Source organism: Silene latifolia, chromosome Y (genome assembly GCF_048544455.1).
Source record: "Silene latifolia isolate original U9 population chromosome Y, ASM4854445v1, whole genome shotgun sequence".
In the NCBI taxonomy this organism is placed as follows: Eukaryota; Viridiplantae; Streptophyta; class Magnoliopsida; order Caryophyllales; family Caryophyllaceae; genus Silene; species Silene latifolia.
In genome coordinates this window covers 332,871,218-332,880,028 of record NC_133538.1, presented here as the reverse complement: position 1 = coordinate 332,880,028, position 8,811 = coordinate 332,871,218, and the positions used below count along the sequence as shown (strand labels likewise).

Here is an 8,811-nt window from a genome sequence, read left to right as displayed (position 1 = left end):
GATGCTCGGGTTCTTCAGGACAAGCGGATTGTCCATTTGGCCGCTCGGATTCTTCCTTGACCACACGGATTCATGTCTATCCGTGGGTACTTCGTAACCCGTGTCATTTTCATTCTTCAATTCTCATGTTCTTCATTGTAGGGACACTACAAAGGCATGAATAGCCTAGGCAATTGCTATCCCCACACTAAGGTAAAGCACTACACATCAATAAAATCATAAGTCCCTCCCTCACTTCTCTCAAAATGATGAATATCTTGATCAAGGCACAAAAAATAAAAATCCAAAAATGACAAAAATGAAATGTAAAAATTGAAATGCAAGTTAGGGAGTTAGAATATTTACAAATGGTGGTTTAGGGAGGACTCCACCAAACTCTCATCCAATGTGAGATGTCAAGGGGGCATGTTCAAGGTGTTGTTGATGTTACTCAACACCTTGAAGAAGTAGTCGAAAGCTTGCTCATTATCATGATAAAGGTCCTCAATAGATTTTTGCATTTGTTGTTCTCCATGATGGTCTTGGTTCATAGCATTACCAATATAGGGATTGAATATCTCTTCAAACTCATCATCCCAAAGACCATAAACTTCGTCTACTTGATCATTAAACATTTTTTAGTTGATAGAGACAACTCTCCTTCTTTCTTGTCTTGGCCAATGAGGCCATCTTCTTTTCTTTTCATAGGTGAGCTTTTCAAGCTCTAATTGTTGCTATTTCCTTGCTCTTTTGATGGAGCATCATCCACTTTCTTTTTCCATTGAAATTCCAACTTCTTTCTATCATCCTTCCGGCTATAGTGATCAACCATAAAACATGGCTCATGCAATCGGGGAACTCTCATGATCTTGTCAAGATTGAAAGTGATGGTTTCATCTCCCACTTCAAGGGCGAGCTCTCCATGCTTCACATCGATCACCGCTCCCGCGGTGTGCAAGAAAGGTCTTCCTAAGATAATAGGAATGTTGGAGTCTTCTTCCATGTCAAGAATAACGAAATCCACCGGGATGAAGAATTTTCCAATTCTCACGGGAACATCTTCCCATACCTCTAAAGGTGTCTTTGTTAATCTATCCGCCATTTGAAGCGTGATGTTGGTACATTTGAGTTCTCCCATTCCTAGCCTCTTGCTAACCGAATATGGCATGACACTAACACTTGCCCCAAGGTCACATAAAGCTTTGTTGATTGTAGTGTCACCAATAGTGCATGGAATAGAGAAACTTCCCAGATCCTTGAGTTTTGGAGCTGAACTCCCTTGAAGGATGACACTACTCACCTTAGTGAAGGCAATAGTCTCAAGCTTGCGGATTGATTTCTTCTTCGTAAGGATGTCCTTCATGTACTGTGCATAGGCCGGAACGTGATTGATCAACTCCGTGAAAGGAATCGAGACTTCTAAATTCTTCACAATTTCCATGAATTTTCCAAGTTGGTCATCAAACTTAGGCTTAGCTTGACGACTCGGGATTGGAAGTCTAATCACAATGGGCTCCTCCTTTTTGGCCTTTTCTTCACCTTTCTTTGAAACTTCTTGATTGGTGGGCTCTTCCTCCTTAGAGTTTTGCATAACTCTCTCCTTGTCACTAGCTTCCACAACTTCATCCTCAAGTTGGTTCTTTGGTCCTTCATATCTCGTACCACTCCTCAAGTGAATGGCACTAACCGTTTCATGTCTTGGGGGATTACTTTGAGGTGGTAATTGCCCCTTTTGTCTTTGAGAGCTTCAAGATGCTAGTTGGGTCATTTGAGTTTCAAACATTTTTGTGTGGGCTAGGATGTTGTTGATGGTGATGTCTTTTGCATTTGAGTGAAAAATTCTTGTTGATTCTTTTGCATTTGGAGGACCGCTTTTTGAACATCAAAACCTTGGTCATTTTGTTGATTGTATAGAGTTTGATTTTGATAACCTTGGTTTTGGTCGAAAAAGGGTCTTTGATTTTGGTTTCTCATGGGAGGTGGGGTGTATGTTGGTTGAGAGTTTTGAACATTTTGGCTTTTGTATGAGAGATTTGGGTGGAATTTGGTGTTTTCATTGTAGTAGTTAGAATAAGGGGTACCACTTTTGTATGCTTGAAAAGAATTCACTTGCTCATTTGTTCCCCTACATTCACTTTGGTCATGTCTCAAAGTTCCCTAATTCTCATATATCCCACTTGGGATTGATGAAGATGCAACCATGGCATTAACATGATGCTTTGGTGATTTTGAGGCTTCTTCAAGCTTAGCCATAGCTTTTTCAAACTTAATGTTTATGGTATAAATATGAGCACTAAGTTGAGCACCCAATTGAGTAATAGACTCCACTTCATGCTTTCCTCCTCTAGTAGCCTTGCAAGGTCTACTATATTGTGAATTATGGACCGCCATTTCCTCAATCTTGTTCCAAGTTTGATTATCGTCAACTTCGGTGAACATACCATTTGATCCCATGTTGAGAATGTTTCTTTAGTCTTCATAAAGACCATTCCAAAATTGTTGTACCAAGAACCACTCGCTAAGTCCATGATGAGGACATGAGTGACAAATTCCTTTGAATCGCTCCCAAGCTTCGTACAAAGATTCTTCGTCCCTTTGCTTAAAACCCGTAATTTGAGCTCTTACCATGTTAGTCTTTTCCAGAGGGTAGAATTTTTTGTAGAAAGCTAGAGCCAACTTCTTCCAAGAGTCAATTCCAAGAGTAGCCTTATCAAGGCTCTTCAACCATTGTTTCGCGGTACCAATTAGAGAAAAAGGAAATAAGACCCATCGAATTTGGTCTTGGGTCACTCCGGTTTGTGAAATCGCATCACAATAGTCACAAAAAGTCTCCATGTGGGAATGAGGGTCTTCACTAGGCATGCCCCCAAATTGGCTTCTTTCGACTAATTGGATAAATGTGGATTTTTCAATGAAATTTCCGGTTAAGTTTTGTGGTGTGGGAGTACCATTGGGTAGGTTCTCCACGGTTGGTACTGAATGTGATGAAAACTTAGGCATTGTGGGTCGATTGTGTGATTGATTTTGTCTGGGGTTCTCCTCACCTTCTCTTGCAAAAGGGTTGATGAACTCAATAGTGTTTGGTTGAATATCTACAACCTCACCAATACCTCTCAAAGTATTTCTAGCAAGTCTTCTATTGGTTGTCAAAGTCCTTTCAATTTCGTGATCAATGGGTAACAAGTTACCTTGTGATCTTCTAGACATGCAAAATATCAAACAACTCGAAAAAAATTAGAACAAACCTTGAGGAGTTTTACTTCCCCAAGGCAAAGAAAGACACAACTAATAACAATAAAAGAAAATCAAATCAAGTTAACAAAGTCCCCGGCAACGGCGCCATTTTTGGTCGGTCCGCTTTGAGCTTAGATTTCGGTTACTTGTCGTTAGGAGCACCTAGACCAAAACAATATTTATAACTTCACAAACTACTACTAGTAAAGAGGCAAGTAAAGGTCGGATCTCAAGGGACGGTTATTGATGTAGGATTTTCGATTGCAAGTACTGGTGTCTAGGGGTGTCACAGTTTGGGTTGAGATAAGAAGATCACTAAACTAAATAAAAATAAAAGTAAACAAGCAAGATGACTAAAATGAGATGTAAACAATTGACTAAAAGCACTAGGTTGTCATGGGTTTATAGGGGATTTATGGGAATTGACCATACAAACATATTCTCAAATTTTAAGCAAGCAATTATTATTGTGGTAGGATCTAGTTGGTTTATATCTTACAATCTTAGGAAGGTTTGGGTCCCGGAGCCGAATCGATTAGATTGTACAACACCTACAATTCGACTTAATCCTCCATACTCAACTATATGCATGGTCTAATGAGACTCGAGTTGGTTTATGTCTTATAAGTCTCATTGAAAAGGTAAGTGATGGGTAAAAAATGCAAGGATTCATAGGCTTGCATTTCATCAAACATAACATGTGCATAAGTTGAGATCACAACAAGCAAGCAAATAAATTTGAAAACATATTAAATTAAGCATGGATCATCCCCCATGTTGGTTTCCCCTAATTCCCCATTAACCCTAGTTAAGGAAACTACTCACACATTATCAAGTTTAAAATGTTAACAAGGTTGTCAATCATATTAACAAAGCAAAACATGATGAATAAATGAAGATGACTAACAATAATTAAAAAGGGATTAAGAGAATTATACCTAATGATGATTCCAAAATAATAATGCAAAGAATTATAGAAGTACTTGATGATTGATGGAAGGTTGTCAATCTCCCAATAAACCTAAATAATCTTCAATTACCCAAACAAAAAGATGAACAATAGAGAAATTAAGGAAATGAGATTTGTATTAATACTTAATTAGAAGTTGATTACAAGATTAAAGAGAGATTAGAATAATATAAACTACACTAAGGATTGATAAGAAGAACATGATAATCTAATTAGACTAATGGGGTATTTATAGTGGGGATTAGGTGCACAAATTAGGTTTACTAAGGGCTTAAATGACGATTAAGTCCTTGAGGAATCGCTCCTCTCAAGAAAAGATGCGGGTCTCCTTTTAGCTAGTCTTCCAAAAATATGCGCATCTCAAATGAAGAAAGAAGAGAACGTGTTTTTCTGGAGGACAATCCGAGCGTCCAAGGGTCGGGACGGGCGGATTGGGGAGCTTCTGGACAAGCAGCCTGGTGGTAAGGACGAGCGGCCTGGCGAGCTTCTGGGCGGGCGTCCCGATGGGTGAGACGAGCGGATCTTAGCTCAGCTTCCATTTCTTCTTTTCTTCTTTTCTTCTTCAAACAATCCTCTGGGATTTTGTCGGGGATGCAAGGATCTTCTTCATCATTGCCCATATACTACATTATGTACAAAGGCCTTGATACGTGCATTTTATATAGTCTTTTTAGGCCTTTTCATGCACGTATTTCCATGCTTTTATCGTAGTTTATGCTACGAAATGCCCCGAATATGCTACTTTGGTTTGGTTTGTCTTATTTGCAGGAATAAACCGTAAAGTAGTGAAATCAAGCCTTTTACCGTCCGTTTAGCATGCATTTGGATGCAGAGTGAATTTGGAGCGGTAATGTTGCTATTTTGAGATGCGCAAAGAAGAAAGATAGCTAGGCGAGCAAAGGAAGAACTTCAAATTGCTAGTGCCTACTTTGAAGAGCCATATTTCGCGTTTTACAACAGATATTCAGGTGATTCCAATTGGAGATGAATGTTTGTCCACTTAGCTTTCCGACGCCACCGTAATCGCCCTGTTTGACCAAGTAACGAAGAAATGGCAGCCATTTGAAGTTTAGTGCGCAAAGTAGGAAATTGTTGCTGGAAAGTACTCGATCGAGTACAAATTATACTCGATCGAGTCCTTTTTCTACTCGATCGAGTAGTTGAATTTTAGGATTTACTCGATAATCGAGTAGATTTTCTACTCGATCGAGTGGTTTAAGCTCTAGTTTACTCGATCGAGTGGTTTTAAATCACTCGATCGAGTGGATTCTCTTTCGGGCTTGGGTTTTTTTAGCTTATTTCCGTCATTAGGTTAAATAAATCCTATTTTCTTATAAATAGGAAGTTAGGACATCATTTGGAATCTCTCCTTTTTTCCCTCTTACTCTGTTGGGACGGGCCTTCTCCTCTCTTATTATTCCAAGACACTGTTTCTGTTACTTTGTTTCTCTCTTATTCCCGGATTTATTACTATAACTCTTCTTCTCCCTCTTTCCCTTTTAATTTATTCTTGTTCCTTTATTGCTTTTATTATTTCTCTATTTAGTTATCATGTCTTATGTTATTAGATTAGCCATTGCTAGTGTAGTATCCCGAGCCATGCGTAGCTAATTCCTTTAATATGTTAGGACTAGGGAAACCGTGGTAGCAATATGTTAGGATCGACATGATTAGATTAGTTTTGCGACAATAATTGTATTAAGCAATATAATTGTGATTAGGTTGAATGAATGCATGCAGGAGACCGATTAATTAGTTACCCCTGACCTGGATCGAAAGATTGGAAGGGAAGGCTTGCTTAATTACAATCGCTGATACCTAATTAGGGCGAAAGCTAAGTTAGGGAGACCCTAGGGCGATTAGAGACAGAAAGGGTATAATCGTAGGTTTAAGGACCGAAAGGTGACGACCTCGCTCTTCTTATCAATAATTTAATCGATTCAGTTGACCCAATAGTGTAGCTGCCACGGTTGACCGATTCCTAGCATATTTCTTTCTTTTATTTTATTTACCCCTATATTTCTTCATTATTTCCTCTTGCCTTAATTATATTAGTTTAGTCAAAACATTTCAAACCCCCACTGTGACCTTAGACAGACCGAATAGACAAGTAGATAGTAAACCGCCTCCCTGTGGAGATCGACCCTACTTATCGCTAGCTTCTGTTAGTTATATTTAGGTATTTATTTTTGGTACATAACGACAGTATCAAATTTTGGCGCCGTTGCCGGGGAGGCAACTATTTTATTTGCTTGTTTATTTTTGTCTGTCTTTAGCCTCAAGGGACTAATTCCTTGAGGCAGTTCTCATCTTTTTCTTTAGTGTTGTTTTGATAGGTCCTACCTAGACAATTCTAGGTAAAAGATCGTCAAAGGGAAGGCTTGAGTACCTTTGATCTTGGCCATGGAGAGCAATGCAACGTCACTTGGGTTCATTCTAGATGACGATTTTGCTGAAGATAATGGATACGGTGAATCTCCCCTATTCAAAGCCGAGTTGGATGCACTTGAGGCTGCGATTTACGGGCTGAAATCCACTGAGGAGGGTGACGAGGAGGCAGCTGAGTCGGTAATTGCTCCTAGCACGGAAGAGGTAATATCTTCCTTTGTCAATGATTCCGTCATTGAGAGCGACCAACCCGAGGTAGTAAACGATAATTTTATTATTGTTTGTTTAAATAGTACATTGCCTCATTTGACTTTCGCTTCGCATTCTGATGCTTTACCCTTTCCCAGTTGGTCAATCAATTTAATGCCTTTTCACCGTCCTTATCATCACAAAATTGTTAATCTGAAATGGAACCCTAGATTATCATTAATTGCTCCCGAGTTCCTTTATTTTGTGGACAAATTTAGGAGCTCTCATAGGAAATTTGTTAGACTTAAATGTTTATATACTTTTATTTCCTATGCTTGTATTCCACTGTGGTGCTACTTACATTTTGTGTAGCACATGCGCAGATGTACGATCTCATGCTACGCGCTTTGAGCTGTTTTGATTGTGACTGATTAGAGAGGCTCGAAGAAAAGAAGATCGAGCTGGGACCTGTCTGAAACTAGCGCTACCCGGGAGGCAACCCGGAGATTTATTTTTAATTACATTGCATTTTATTTCATTTTTAGTTGTAATAAATGGTTTTCATACCATAGACTATCTCAGCTACGCGTGTTTTGTTGGTTTGCGGGCTGTTTTTATTGCGTCTTTTGCAGGAATATACTAAGGATCACTCGATCGAGTACTTTTTGTACTCGATCGAGAGCTATTGCTGCTGAAATCACTCGATCGAGTGATTATTTTACTCGATCGAGTACCTGAAAAAAAAAAAAGTACTCGATCGACCACTATTCCTCTCGATCGAGTTGTTTTGGATGCCCATTGCTTGGATTCGCTTCCTGTGGCGATATTTGAGTTGTTTAGTGACCTCCCACGTTGCTGGCTGGTTAGGGGAGGTCGTTCTTCGCGCAATCTTGTAAGTTTTCCGTATTTACTCTCTTTCTCTTTTAGTTTGCTTTTCCTTTCCATGTTTTGGTACAATGGGGGCATTGTACGGTTTGGTTTAGGGAGGTTATGCATCCATATCTGTGTCTGCATCTTGTTTTTATTTGCATTTCTGTTATCACGTTTATTTCCGTATTGCATTGTTGTCTATTTTCATAAAATTTAAAAATCTCATAAAAATTGAAAAATTGAAAATTTCAAAAATTTCACGTTTATTTTAGCATATAGGTTGAGTCGGAACGATGGATTCCAGTTATGAAATTGCTTTATTATTTGACTTTTGCTTAAGCCTTGCATAGACTATATATCTTTTTAGTTTTGTCTTTTGCATATCTACGAGTTAATGTTAAAATTTAGCTGAACATATAGACTTGACCTGAAATTTCGGCAACCTACTTATAATTTCTAAGGATTAGAGCCTTATAAACTGGTGTCATTTATGACCGGTTTCATGTAGAATTGTGAGTAGTTACTCCTTGCATAGCATGTTCATTAATTTGCACGTGTATGAAATTCAATTGCTTTTTGCCTGCATATATTCGGGTTAGTGGTTGGTGTCACATGCAGGGAGGTGCTTAAAATTTCTTTTTCTTTCATTTTTACCCATTTAACTCCACATTAGCCAAATTTGCCTGTTGACCCTTAGCTACATCCCAAATTTAGCCTGCCTTGTCAAGCTAGTTTAGTGTATGTTTTGCGGTATATATTTCATTGTTCCAAGTTTGGCTCGTATTCTGTTGATTCGGAGTTGGTAATCTAAGAAGAAAGGGAGGATGATGAAAAAAGACGTGAAAAAGAAAAAAAAGAAAAAAAAAAGAATTTGAAAAAGGAATTCGGAAAAAGAAAAGAAAAGAAGAAACCGAAAAAGAATGAAAAAAAAAGATGATGTTTGATGAGACGGTTTTTGCTCCTATGTTCTATCTTTTATCATTTGAGCAATAAGTTTAGTTCGGTTTGGTGAGTTTTGTGCCAAATGAAGGGCATGTGCTTAATTCATAATTGAGTTGGAACTGGATGTTGTTATATGGTTTTGTTTAGGTACTAGCTTGATCACCTATACCTCCACATTCCCATAAATGTTTTGCCTTTTCTTACCCATTGCCTCACTTTACCATATTTTTGTAAGCCCT

At 38.5% G+C, this 8,811-nt stretch overlaps 1 non-coding gene across 1 annotated transcript; it reads left to right on the top strand.

Annotated features, from left to right (window-relative positions):
* The first annotated feature begins 2,500 nt into the window (after positions 1 to 2,500).
* LOC141635118 (small nucleolar RNA R71) lies at positions 2,501 to 2,607 on the top strand. The gene has a single exon (XR_012539823.1). It is a non-coding gene; the product is annotated as a small nucleolar RNA R71 (small nucleolar RNA).
* The last annotated feature ends 6,204 nt before the right edge of the window (positions 2,608 to 8,811 follow it).